The 13,269-nt window shown below is 44.1% G+C and overlaps 1 pseudogene; it reads right to left on the bottom strand.

Annotated features, from left to right (window-relative positions):
* The window catches only part of LOC130366898 (protein shisa-like-1a), a 33,757-nt pseudogene that overhangs the window by 18,121 nt on the left and 2,367 nt on the right, over positions 1–13,269 (bottom strand).

Raw genomic sequence — 13,269 nt, forward strand, 5'->3', positions numbered from 1 at the left:
CAGAGAGGAGTGAAATGCACAGATACCTTTCCAGAGATAATTGAGGAGCAGCACAGTCAAGCGAAGCAGGTTAGCTGAATTCAGCCGCTTCATCTTCTCAGAAGTTCCTGTGTTCTGTGGACATTGTTGCCAGAGCAGTGGGGTGGGAAGAAAGATACAGAGAAACCGCAAGCAACATTATCTTTTGCATCCATTACCTGTGACAATAAACAGAAGAAATGCCATTAAGGCTTGCCACATGAGCAAATACATTTTATTGTTCCAGTCCAATTAGTTCCTCTTTTAAAAGCAATAGTCTCTTAGAACTCTTCTGGGTACCTTTTATTCCAGCCGCGTTTTTTACCTGGCAGTTCACCATTCAGAGATTACAGAACATTTAATTCTGGTACATGAATGAGCTACCGCTGGCACTACACAATAAGCTTAAAAAATGTAATGTACCTGTTTATGTGTGAATATACTCCAAAAAGAACTGGAGCTACTCAAGAAAGTATAACAATGACAATGTCTTTATTGAAAATACAACATACATATAAAATCTCATTAAAAAGGAGGAAATGGACACCAGAAAAAAGGCGGCATACCTGGGACTATAATGTTGTACTAGGCAACAATAATGCTATATGGATCTGATAGCAGTATGTGTGATAACAAACAGTATGCAGAGTCACTAATGGGTTAACTGAAAGTCAGACCAGTATAGAATTGAGTAAAGTGCAAAAACAATAACTACGTTTACGGACAATGCATGATACACAAATATAGCAGCAATACAGACCACAGCAGCAATAGTAGAGAGTCAGGAGTCCCCGGATGCCGTCACCCCAACACGTGTTTCGGTCCTGCGACCTTCATTCGGGGGTGTAGGCATCCCGATTACACAGGGTTTAAAGGGGTATTCCAGGCAAAAACTTTTTTTTATATATCAACTGGCTCCGGAAAGTTAAACAGATTTGTAAATTACTTCTATTAAAAAATCTTAATCCTTCCAATAGTTATTAGCTTCTGAAGTTTTCTGCGCATGATGGGAGAATATCCCCATAGGAGCTGGACAGCTCCCGGGACGTGAGTCATCAGAGAGCAGTTAGACAGAAAACAGCAACTCAACATCAGAAGCTAATAACTATTGGAAGGATTAAGATTTTTTAATAGAAGTAATTTACAAATCTGTTTAACTTTCCGGAGCCAGTTGATATATATAAAAAAGTTTTGGCCTGGAATACCCCTTTAAGTATGTATACAGGGCCAATAGGATGAGCACAACCTGATTAGTAACAGTGCTCACCGGTGTCCCGAGATCTGTGCGCGGTTCTCCACTCCCGCGATGCACAGCTTCCGGGTCATCAGTTCACACAGCTGTCGCATGATCAAGTCATGTGACCACACTGTGTAAATACACGGCGCCGGGAAGCTAGGTGCTGCGCAGAGCGGGGACTGCTGTCATAGAACACAGTGCTCGGGCATGAAAGAAGTGGGAGATATCTAGTGGCCACAAACAATCATTACATGATAAGATTAATAATAAAATATTCTGGGCAAGGAACAAAAAATAATAATAAATAGATAAATAAATACATTTTATAGGGTATATACAAGAAAATTGTACATAATAGTATAAAAGAATAAATAATATAAATCAATAGGGACATGACCAAATCAGTATTGTTGAAATAAATAGATAAGATAAATTCATATTATAGTGTATACACAATGGGGGAGATTTATCAAAACCTGTGCAGAGGAAGAGTGGTGCAGTTGCCCATAGCAACCAATCAGATCGCTTCTTTCATTTTTTAAGAGGCCGGTGAAAAATGAAAGAAGTGATCTGATTGGTTGCTATGGGCAACTGCACCACTCTTCGTCTGCACAGGTTTTGATAAATCTCCCCCCAATGTCCAGAAATAATAGTGCAATAATGAATAATGTGAAAAATGAAATAAAATGAGATAAAATTAATATAATAGTGAAAAAATATATGACATGTGACGTGATAGAAAAATAAAATGATTATATGTAATATTATAGTAATGGAGTATATATAGGCTCCACCCAGGGCTTATATGGAGGAAACTCTGGAGGGGTCCCATAGGTGACCCTTAGGTCACATGGTCACTGATACCTCACTGGGTTACAATCACATGACAACAGGTTAATCACATGTCAACTGTTCTTAAAGGCATAACACTTTTATATACAATACACAGAATAAAGATAACTGCACAAGGAGAAGAGGTGCAAGGGGCCCAGGGAACACTGTAGGAAGGCTGCCTGACAGGGCAGCAAGGGTACAGGGTTGCAACTCCTGTACTGAGCCACCACAAACTCCCCCTCTTAACAGCCATCCTCGGCGCCCAGTCTGGGAGGGCAGATGACAGAAAGTGGCCACTGGGGCCTAGTGATGATACCAGTTCCTGGGGCATTAATTCAGAATGTCCTTCACAGGTCTGAGTAAGGAATAACAAATAACTGGGAACGAGATTATGTGGCATTAGTTGTTAATGTCCTTACATGCTCCTTTGTTTTGGGTATCAAGAACTGGGATTATGAACATGGGAGATTTGTAAGTCTTGTAGTTGCATATACAACACATTTAATGTGGATCGGGCTGCCGGAGGCTTTCTTCCCGAATGCCTAAGCTGCTACTTCTCCCCAGAGCACTATACACATTTTTAGACAATTTTACAAGATTACCTTTATATGACAACTCTGTCACTACACGAGTTTTACTTTTGTTTCAGGGGAACCCTCTGGCCAGTAGAGCACCCTGTACACGAGGACAGGAAAAATGGTTAGATATTTACACGTTTCTGACTATGTATAGACTGGATAATATACATTTTAGCTACAGTCCTGACTAGACATGACAATTGACTAGTTTATACACAAAACACTATGTACATGACATTAGTATTGTCTATGCTAGACTGACTAGATATACAAAGGTACTATCACTCTTGGTACCTTGCTGGTAACTGTCCTGGCAGTGAGGTAGTGGATACGCTTCTCCTGACCTAGTCAGGATACCTCCTATATAAATTGCCATAGACACAAAGAAACATCTCAGACATTCTTGTAGGTACACGTTATATACACTTCATAACAACACACCTTAAACAACATAGTACAACAGCATTTGCATTCACCTGTGCAAAAATGTAAACAGAAATATATTACTCTGACAGCATATATATATTTTTTCTATTACCGCTCTACAATTCTGGTACGTTTAGAGTTCTCAGTAAAGGATCACTGCTAGAAGCCGGGCGCTTACACTTACGCAAATGTTTACAGGAGTTCTTGGTGAGTCCACCAGGCACTTTTTCTTAAACGTTGCTGAAACGTGAAAACAACAAGAATACTTCACACACAAAGTTAGTCTCATGACTATTATTATTAGCAAAGTGGGTACACGTAGACTCTTCAGCCTGGGTATTTGCCATCCCGGACTCACTCAGGTGTTCCAGTTTACCTGGGATAAGGTAGACTCAGTAATGGTGGGGCTGATGGTGACCACCATGTGTACGGCAGCAGCTTGCGCCACTGGGGGAATAGACATTGGTGCCTGTTGGGCCAGCCAAACCTCCTCTACAGGAGTAGGCCAAGGCACTTTAGTTGGTGCCTGCTGATCAGGCCAAACCTCCTTGACAACAGGAGTAGGCTTGGGCACATCTGTAGAAGACTCATGCAGAAACTCTGGTGCCATGACAGGTGCCTCGGGGGAGTAGACCTCTTCCTCTTGGATGGTGCCTCTAACTTTAGGTGGAGGCAAATCAAAGGGATCTGCGTCCAAGTCGTCCGATGGGAAGTAGGTAAATGAAATCTGCGTTGGATTTTTCAGACGGGTCACCGCAGCCGCCCACTCTCCTCTCATACTTTGTACAGGAGTATACTCCACAATCTCCCCGCTCTCTAGAGAATGCAGTGGTGGGGGAAGATAGTCTCTCTGCACTTCTCGACGATTAACCATGATGGTCCCACCATGACGACAGTCCATTAGGGTGCCAAACCCCCGCACTTTGTCAAATTTTACAACCGTGGCTCTGTTGTGTTCCAGGAGTGGCTCTCCCTCTCGGTGATGTTCCAATTTTCTGATGCACAGGGCCTCTAATGTTTTGGTCTCTTGTTGCTGCGCCTGTCGCACCTCATATGGCAGCAGCTTCGGCCCATATTCTTTCATTCTTTGTGCCCTCTACAATTTTGGCCACCTGGGCTTCTCTCCTAGCCCTCTCGGACTGGGCTGTCAGAACTGGGGGATGAGGCTTTCCTGGCAGGGGAAGAAGGTGCTCTCTCATGTACTGGATCAGTCCTGGCTCATCGCCAAATAGCCACTGGGGAAACGGAGGAGACCGGGGGCATACTACAGACTTCTGGACCTGGGTGGTTTGCACTGGGCTAGGGGTAGAAGGAGGGGTAGAAAAAACAGCCTCAGATGGTGTACTCACTTTTGACTCCCCTGTATGGATTTCGGCCCAGGATTTACAGATCCGGTGGTGAGGGGACAGCCTCACCGGCGATGATCCTCAGGAAGAGGCCGGCATTCACTTCCGGGGTTGCTGGCCAGTCTCCATTGTCCTCGGGCAGTGGGACTTGATAGCAGGCCTCTTCGGCCCTGATGGAGATACCTTGTAGACGATCTGCCAGCTCCTGAAACATTTGCGCAGCGGCAACTTTCCAGGCATCTTGGGTCCCTCCAACCTCATGCTTGCCTGTTCCACCATGTTGCTCCACTTGCAGACTTCCAGCAAACTGAGAGGATCCATCGGCGCTGCTTCTTTAATGCAGGGCTTCGGGAAAACGGCCGTCGGCTGGAAGTGCGTCAGCGGTGCAGTGCTGACTTCCGCTCCCCCGGCAAGGGGCAGATCTTTACAGTTCCACATCGGCATCGATAGAGCAACATGGTTTCCACTCCCAGGGGAGGGACACAGACCAGCAGGGGACATTTTTGTGTGCTTCTCTGGCACTTCTTTAACCCTTGCAGGTACAGACACAGTTTGTCATGTAGCATAGCTTCGGACCTGATTTTACACATGGTCAGTACAGTTCTAGGACAGTTCACAATGGCAGATAAGTCTTTTCTTCTCCTCCCCCTCTATTTCACAAGCGCCTCGGATTAAACACTTTTCACTGACAAAGTCCCGTACACTTTCTGGTGCAAACTTTGTTCGCATAGGCATGCAAATTTTACTCTGCAATACTGGAAACAGTTCAGACACAGTTTAGGCATAAGGCGCACACCTGTATCCTGTTCGTAGGATGCCAAAAGTTGTGGTGATGGTGTGATGAGGGCAGATGGAATTACCCTAGGGGCAGATGGCATTATCCCCTTGTGTTCGTGATGCCAGGGCGTAGTTTAACAACTTCACCACCCGAAGGTAGGCCGCTGGATCCTGGGCTAGGCACGGGGGCAAATAATGACTCCAATGCCAAGTTACGGAACAGTGGCATCTTTATTGAATCAGACAGATGTAACAGTCTATACAGCTTGGCTACGTGACCAGAGACTTCAGAGACCTTAGGGCTTGCTGGGACTTATAGTGGACTTGTACAATGGATGCAGGCCATGCTGACTTGAGACAGGATGTCTTGGACTGACTTGACTATTACAGACTATTACTGACTTTACCCCTTCTGTAGCTTACCAGGTTTTGACTTGACCTGTGGGGCAATGGATTTGAGAATCCATGGCTGCTTGACTGACTTTAGGTCTCCTCTGGACTCCAGACACACACCTAGGACTTGACCTCGCTGCAACTCAGCAAAGACTAAGAGAGTGAGAGCTAAGAGAGAGAGAGAGAGAGAGAGCAGAGGCTCCACCAAGGGCTTATATGGAGGAGACTCTGGAGGGGTCCAATAGGTCTGTTCTTAAAGGCGTAACACTTTTCACTTTTATATACAATACACAGCATAAAGATAACTGTACAAGGGGAACAGATGCAGGGGGGCCCAGGGGACACTGTAGGGAAGCTGCCTGACAGGATAGCAAGGATACAGGGGTGCTACTCCTGTACTGGGCCATCACATATCTATCTGTCTATTATCTATCTAAAAGATGTAGTAACCTATTTATTTATGTATTTCATCTGTCACCCTGTTACTATTTTATACATATTTATGTTTTTTACTATTCACATCAAATTTTCAGATTTAACTTTTTATGTATTGTTTGATGTTTTAATCTACATTGTGACTCCATTGTGTTACACTAAGAATTCTATTGGGCTGCAGTTATCAAAGAACAGTGAACTGGGGAAATAGGTACATTGTTCATGTGCCCATAAACCTTCAATAGCTGTCAGCCATAGTTTGGTCAACCCCCCCCCCCCCCCCACCCCTTCCCTATAAACATACATGCCCGGCTCAGACAGGTGTGAATGTTTTTTACATAGAGAAAGAGCAGTAAGCTTCAGCCAGCACCTCTGGCAGAGACTTATCTCAAGACAGATCAAAAGGATTAGGCATTGAAATTTAACATGGTTGATCCTTGCTTTCTGACATCAAAAGTTGGGGGATTCAAGATGCCCCCACGAACTTAATTCAGCTGGATACCTTTAGAGCTAAACTGTTAAGTTATAGGATGGTTATTTGTGAAGAACAAAAAAACTGCATCAACTGGAGTGACATCTAAGTAATAAGGCATTAACTATCAGCTGTTTATTATGCGGTCTGTGTGGGTTTATACTGAGCGCAGTTCTTATAAAGACCATTTATAGACCTAATTGAAAGGAATGGACAAAAAGCATTATAACAATAAAACATCAGGGAAGCCTGTTAAAAGACCACCTCTTTGATGATGATTTCTTATTCAGAATATATTTCCTGTGACACATTTTTAGATTCACCACGTATTGTGCATACTGCCCATCTTCTTTTAGAAGACCATCCCCTTAGAAGGCAAGTTTTGAAGGAATGTAAGGCTGGTTGTCTCAAAGAAATGTCATTCTTCCTAACCTAATGCAATAATACTAAGACAAGGAATGTAGTGGAAAAGTGTGAAGGCTTAGATGTTTGTCTGCAGTTGTGGCTGGAAGAGTTTATCATGATGGTCTGGGCTAGATAAAGAAGTAAAAAAAAAAAAATGACTCTGATTAAAAAAGACATCACCTGTAAGTCACCAGATGTAACTGCACTGTAATCACTTATAAGGTCAGTAGGTGTAATGATAGCGGAAATGGTGTGGCAGTACTATTGACATTTTTAGATCCACCATATATTGTGCATACTGGCCATTTTCTTTTAGAAGGCCATCCCCTTAGAAGACCAGTTTTAAAGGAACATTAGGGTGGTTGTCTCTAAGAAATGTAATTCTTCCTAACTTTATGCAATAATAATAATAAAATGAAGACTGTAGTGGAAAAGTGGAAAGACTAAGTTGTTTGCCCGTCAGTTGTGGCTGGAAGAGTTCATCATGGTGGTCTGGGTCAGATCAAGAAGTAAAGAAAAAATTACTTAGGTCAGACAAGATGTCACTGTATGTCAACAGATGTTAACTGCACTGTAATCACTTATAACATCTGTAGGTGTAATGATATCGGCCATGATGTGGTGGTACTGTTGAGGAATTAGATAAGCATTTCATTGGTGAACATTCTTTTTGTATAGTTAGCATAGTTTAGCAGCAGTGTGGAGGTAAAATTTTAATCCCAGTTGCCCTCCTGCTCAAACTGATGTGTTACATTATAATCTATGAAGCACATCAGTCACATCAGTCCACAAAGACAGTGAAGCACATAGCTCCCCTGGCTATAACTCACCATCACAGCGGGTCTCAGGAGTGAGACACTTAGCGATCTTTAAACTGTGATTTCTCTATAAGGCCGCAGTGTTCATTATAGGAACCTGGGCCTGTTCATGCTACCTAGGGTTCAGGCAGCATGAAGCTTTTTGACAGGTTCCATTAAAAAGTACTATGTCACCGAATAAACTGTTCTAAACTACCTCAGGCAATGTTCCCTAACTACTCCTAAGACCCCTCCTGCCCTTAAAAACTATTTCAGAGCTTTAAAAAGCTGTGTATCATACCTTTCTTCTTGCTCACATAGTGCAATTTCCCAGCAGGAGAGAGTGGGCATTTCCCAGCAGACATGACATCACTAACGCCTGCTGGAGGACAACTTCCGACCCTCATACTGTTGCAGAATTGTGATGAATAGAAGACCTCAAGCTCTGTGCATGTTTCAGTCTGTGTAGCTATCAGTGAGGCTCTCCTTCAGCTGTCAGTCTGTGTGGCTTCCTGTACGAATCTGTGGAGCTTTCACTTTCTGTGCAGCTGACAATCAAGCTCAGTGCAGAGAAACACTTCCTTAGTTCGGACTCCTGCCAGGCCGGGAGGAGGCCGAACTCACTATAATAATTGTGGCAGTGAACAGAACAGAGTCACCTAGTGGTTGTTTTTTATATTACATTTTAAACATATTTATGTTATGTGAATGGGAAAGTGTCTGCTAATTACACAAGGAACTCCATATTAAAAGTTTAATTTGGTGACAGGTACTCTTTAAAGCTTATACTGTCCAGTCTATAAGCATCATGGTATAGGGCAGGTGGAGCATGGTAGGTTGATGTGTAGCATTGTGGAGAAATAGACCCTTATTCTTGATCATTTAGGGCTTAGGTGTCCTGTGGGTGGTCCTAATCAATGGCTGACAACTGTTTGTGTATTTATGCTAATACAGTGAAGATTATGCATCAATGTGTGAGACTGTCCACCAGATTCCTAAACCCAAAATGAGAAGGAATTTCCATCATTATATATTTTTCTACCCTGCTTCTGTTTCTCCTGCTCTGATGGTTATGTTGGCAGATCAGACTGTTTGTTCTCCTTAAAGTGTACCTGTCATTAACAAAAACTTTTCATGGTAGATAATGCCATTATATGTACCGTATTTATCGGCGTATAACACGCACTTTTTAGGCTAAAATTTTTTGCCTAAAGTCTGTGTGCGTGTTATACGCCGATACACCCCCAGGAAAGGCAGGGGGAAAGAGGCCGTCGCTGCCCGCTTCTCTCCCCCTGCCTTTCCTGGGGTCTAGAGCGCTGCTGTCGGCCCTTTTCACCCCCTGGTTATCGGCGCCGCTGCCCGTTCTGTCCCCCTGACTATCGGTGCCGGCGCCAATAGCCAGGGAGAGAGAAGCGGCGCCGACAGCCAGGGGGAGAGAAGGGGCAGCGGCACCCATTGCCGGCGCCGCTGCCCCGTTGCCTCCCCCCATCCCCGGTGGCATAATTACCTGAGTCGGGTCCGCGCTGCTCCAGGCCTCCGTCGTGCGTCCCCGGCGTCGTTGCTATGCGCTGAACGGCGCGGCGCATGACGTCAGAGCGCCGCGCCGTGCATAGCAACGACGCTGGGGACGCACGACGGAGGCCTGGAGCAGCGCGGACCCGACTCAGGTAATTATGCCACCGGGGATGGGGGGAGGCAACGGGGCAGCGGCGCCGGCAATGGGTGCCGCTGCCCCTTCTCTCCCCCTGGCTGTCGGCGCCGCTTCTCTCCCCCTGGCTATCGGCGCCGGCACCGATAGTCAGGGGGACAGAACGGGCAGCGGCGCCGATAACCAGGGGGTGAAAAGGGCCGACAGCAGCGCTCTAGACCCCAGGAAAGGCAGGGGGAGAGAAGCGGGCAGCGGCGGCCTCTCTCCCCCTGCCTTTCCTGGGGGTATATCGGGGTATACACGCGCACACACGCACCCTCATTTTATCATGGATATTTGGGTAAAAAACTTTTTTTACCCAAATATCCTTGGTAAAATGAGGGTGCGTGTTATAGGCCGGTGCATGGTATACCCCGATAAATACGGTATATTTGTAATACACATCGGTTAAAAAATGTGTATGTTTTATTCCCTGCAGCTATTGCCTTTGTGTGTAACATAGTAACATAGTTCATAAGGTTGTAAAAAGACCAGAGTCCATCAAGTTCAACCTATAACCCTAATGAGTCCCTACTGAGTTGATCCAGAGGAAGGCAAAAAAACCCTCCTACTAGAGGTAAAAAATCCTTCCCGACTCCAAATATGGCAGTCAGAATAAATCCCTGGATCAACATTCTGTCCCTATAAATCTAGCATACATGACCAGCGATGTTATTATTCTCCAAAAATGCATTCAGACCCTTTTTTAACTATTTTACAGAGTTCACCATGACCACCTCCTCAGGCAGAGAATTCCACAGTCTCACTGCTCTTACAGTAAATAGCCTCCGTCTGTGCTGTGAGGACAAGCAGGGCTCTGTACACTGAGGACAAGCAGGGCTCTGTGCCCTGAGAAAAAGCAGGGCTCTGTGCACTAAGGACAAGCAGGACTCTGTACACTGAGGACAAGCAGGGCTCTGTACACTGAGTACAAGCAGGGCTCTGTGCACTGAGGACTAGCAGGGCTCTGTACGCGGATGACAAGCAGGGCTCTGTGCACTGAGGACAAACAGGGCTCCCTGCACTGAAGACAAGCAGGGCTCTGTACACTGAGGACAAGCAGGGCTCTGTGTAGTGAGGACAGACAGGGCTCTTTGTAGTGAGGACAAGCAGGACTCTGGACAAGCCAGGAGCATGCACAGAGCCCTGCTTGTCCTGACCTCACTTCCTGTGCTCTGTGCCCTGAGGACAAGCAGGGCTCTGTGCAGTGAGGACAAGCAGGGCTCTGTACACTGAGGACAAGCAGGGCTCTGTACACTGAGGACAAGCAGGGCTCTGTACACTGAGGACAAGCAGGGCTCTGTAGACTGAGGACAAGCAGAGCTCTGTACACTGAGGACAAGCAAGGCTCTGTACACTGAGGAAAAGCAGGGCTCTGTGCACTGAGGACAAGCAGGGCTCTGTGCACTGAGGACAAGCAGGGCTCTGTACACTGAGGACAAGCAGGGCTCTGTACGCTGAGGACAAGCAGGGCTCTGTACGCTGAGGAAAAACAGGGCTCTGTACACTGAGGACCAGCAGGGCTCGGTACACTGAGGACAAGCAGGGCTCTGTGCACTGAAGACAAGCAGGGGTCTGTGCAGTGAGGACAAGCAGGGCTCTGTGTAGTGAGGACAAGCAGGGCTCTTTGTAGTGAGGACAAGCAGGGCTCTGTGTAGTGAGGACAAGCAGGGCTCTTTGTAGTGAGGACAAGCAGGGCTCTTTGAAGTGAGGGCTCTGGACCAGGAGCATGCACAGAGCCCTGCTTGTCCTGACCTCACTTCCTGTATTTGGGCCCTTTATAGAGACTCAAAGTCAGTAGCTGCAGGGACAGCATTTTTTTTCACCCAAAAATATGCAATTTTTTTTAATTCAATGTATATAACAAATATACATATAATAGTATACACTAATAGTATACACTAAATCAAATGTTTTTTTAGTTAACGACTGGTACACAATAAAATATGTAATGTAGAAAAGGTGAACAATATAGACCATTATATACCCAAGGCCACATACTGAGTGCATTTACACAGGCCACAAGACTCCCAGGTGACTTCTATTATTTTTAAAGGATAAGTGGAGGTGAAATCCTTTTAGACAAAGAAAGGTCTGCAGAATCTTAGGTGTGTTCTTTTATTGAGCACAATACTGCATAATATACATACAGCTGCTGAAAAACCTCTTTTTAAATTGATACAACTAACTAGAACAAAAACTTAAAAAAAAACTAAAAAAAAATGTAAAATAACTTTAATCTGATATGCATTGCAAGATGAATATAAATACAAAATCATCCAACTACCAAACAAAAAATCAGATGATATACAGTGCTTTATCCATTAACTGCATATACTACTGCATATGATTGTTAATAACTCACATGTCCATGTGTCTTGAATCCCCCTAATTCAATTCAATCCATAGAGCTGTGGGAGGACAATTAAGTGAAAATCAGGAACAAAATAATCCAAATTATCCTGGGGGGTATAAAAGTAGCATGAACATAGGGGGACATGTATCAAAGATTTTACCCCTGTTTTGTGTCAAAATTTTTGCGCAAGCTGTTTTTTTGCGTCTTTTTTTGCATATATTCTGGTGGAGCATTACCTCCAGATGTGTAGGTTTCGGTGTACCTTGGAGTGACATATTTAGTAAACACAAATCTATTATACATTTCGTTTACCCGCAGAAATCTTGCGCAATGACCATATTTTTAATACAAATATAAGCCATCTTGTACTGCACGTAGCAAGATGCTCTAAATCATCGTTTCCATTTTTCAAAGAGTGGATTGAGGAAATTGCTATATTTGCCCGCAATTGATGAAACTCATTGCGCTTGATTGATAAGTTTAGCGCTTCTGCGCATAATTTAGAATTCGGCAAAAGGGGTAAACTGCTTCTACCATACACAAATAATGATACATGTCCCCCATAGAGTATATACCTAACCCTAAACCGGCTGTACCTGTATCTCATCCCTACCTAACAGCAGTGGTACAGCCCTTAGAAGGGTACCCTCACTTAAAGGGGTACTCCGGTGGAAAACTTTTTTTTCTTTTAAATCAACTGGTGCCAGAAAGTTAAACAGATTTGTAAAGTGCTTCTATTAAAAAATCTTAATCCTTCCAGTACTTATTAGCTGCTGAATACTTCAGAGTAAATTCTTTTCTTCTTGGAACACAGTGCTCTCTGCTGACATCTTAAGCACAGTGCTCTCTGCTGACATCTCTGTCCATTTTAGGAACTGTCCAGAGCAGCATATGTTTGCTATGGGGATTTTCTTCTACTCTGGACTGTTCTTAAAATGGACAGAGATGTCAGCAGAGAGCACTGAGCTCGTGATGTCAGCAGAGAGCTCTGTGTTCCAAAAAGAAAAGAATTTCCTATGTAGAATTCAGTAGCTAATAAGTACTGGAAGGATTAAGATTTTTTAATAGAAGTAATTTACAAATCTGTTTACATTTCTGGCACCAGCTGATTTAAAAAAAAAGTTTTCCACCGGAGTACCCCTTTAAAACGTTGAGGCCCCATAGAAAGTCCCTCACTTGCCATAAGCGCTGTATATTTCTAAATTTCTATTGGGAATGATGATGCATAAACATTCCTTAATCTACATACATGAACCTCAACTGCGTTTTCTGTGTTGAAAATAATATCAATAATTGAAGTAGAACCTCGGCTCTAAGCTGCAAATGTGCATTTCCAAAAAACTCATTGAACTATTAAAGACTTGTATTTGTTTAAATGTAAACCAATAGTAGAATAGACGATACGGCAGATTATTTCATATGTTCACATTATACAGTAGTACTTTAAGCAGTGGTACATATTACCACATCAGAAGCATAAATATAGTCAGACAAAGCCAGTGTTCCCC

Source organism: Hyla sarda, chromosome 4, assembly GCF_029499605.1.
Source record: "Hyla sarda isolate aHylSar1 chromosome 4, aHylSar1.hap1, whole genome shotgun sequence".
NCBI classification, from domain to species: Eukaryota; Metazoa; Chordata; class Amphibia; order Anura; family Hylidae; genus Hyla; species Hyla sarda.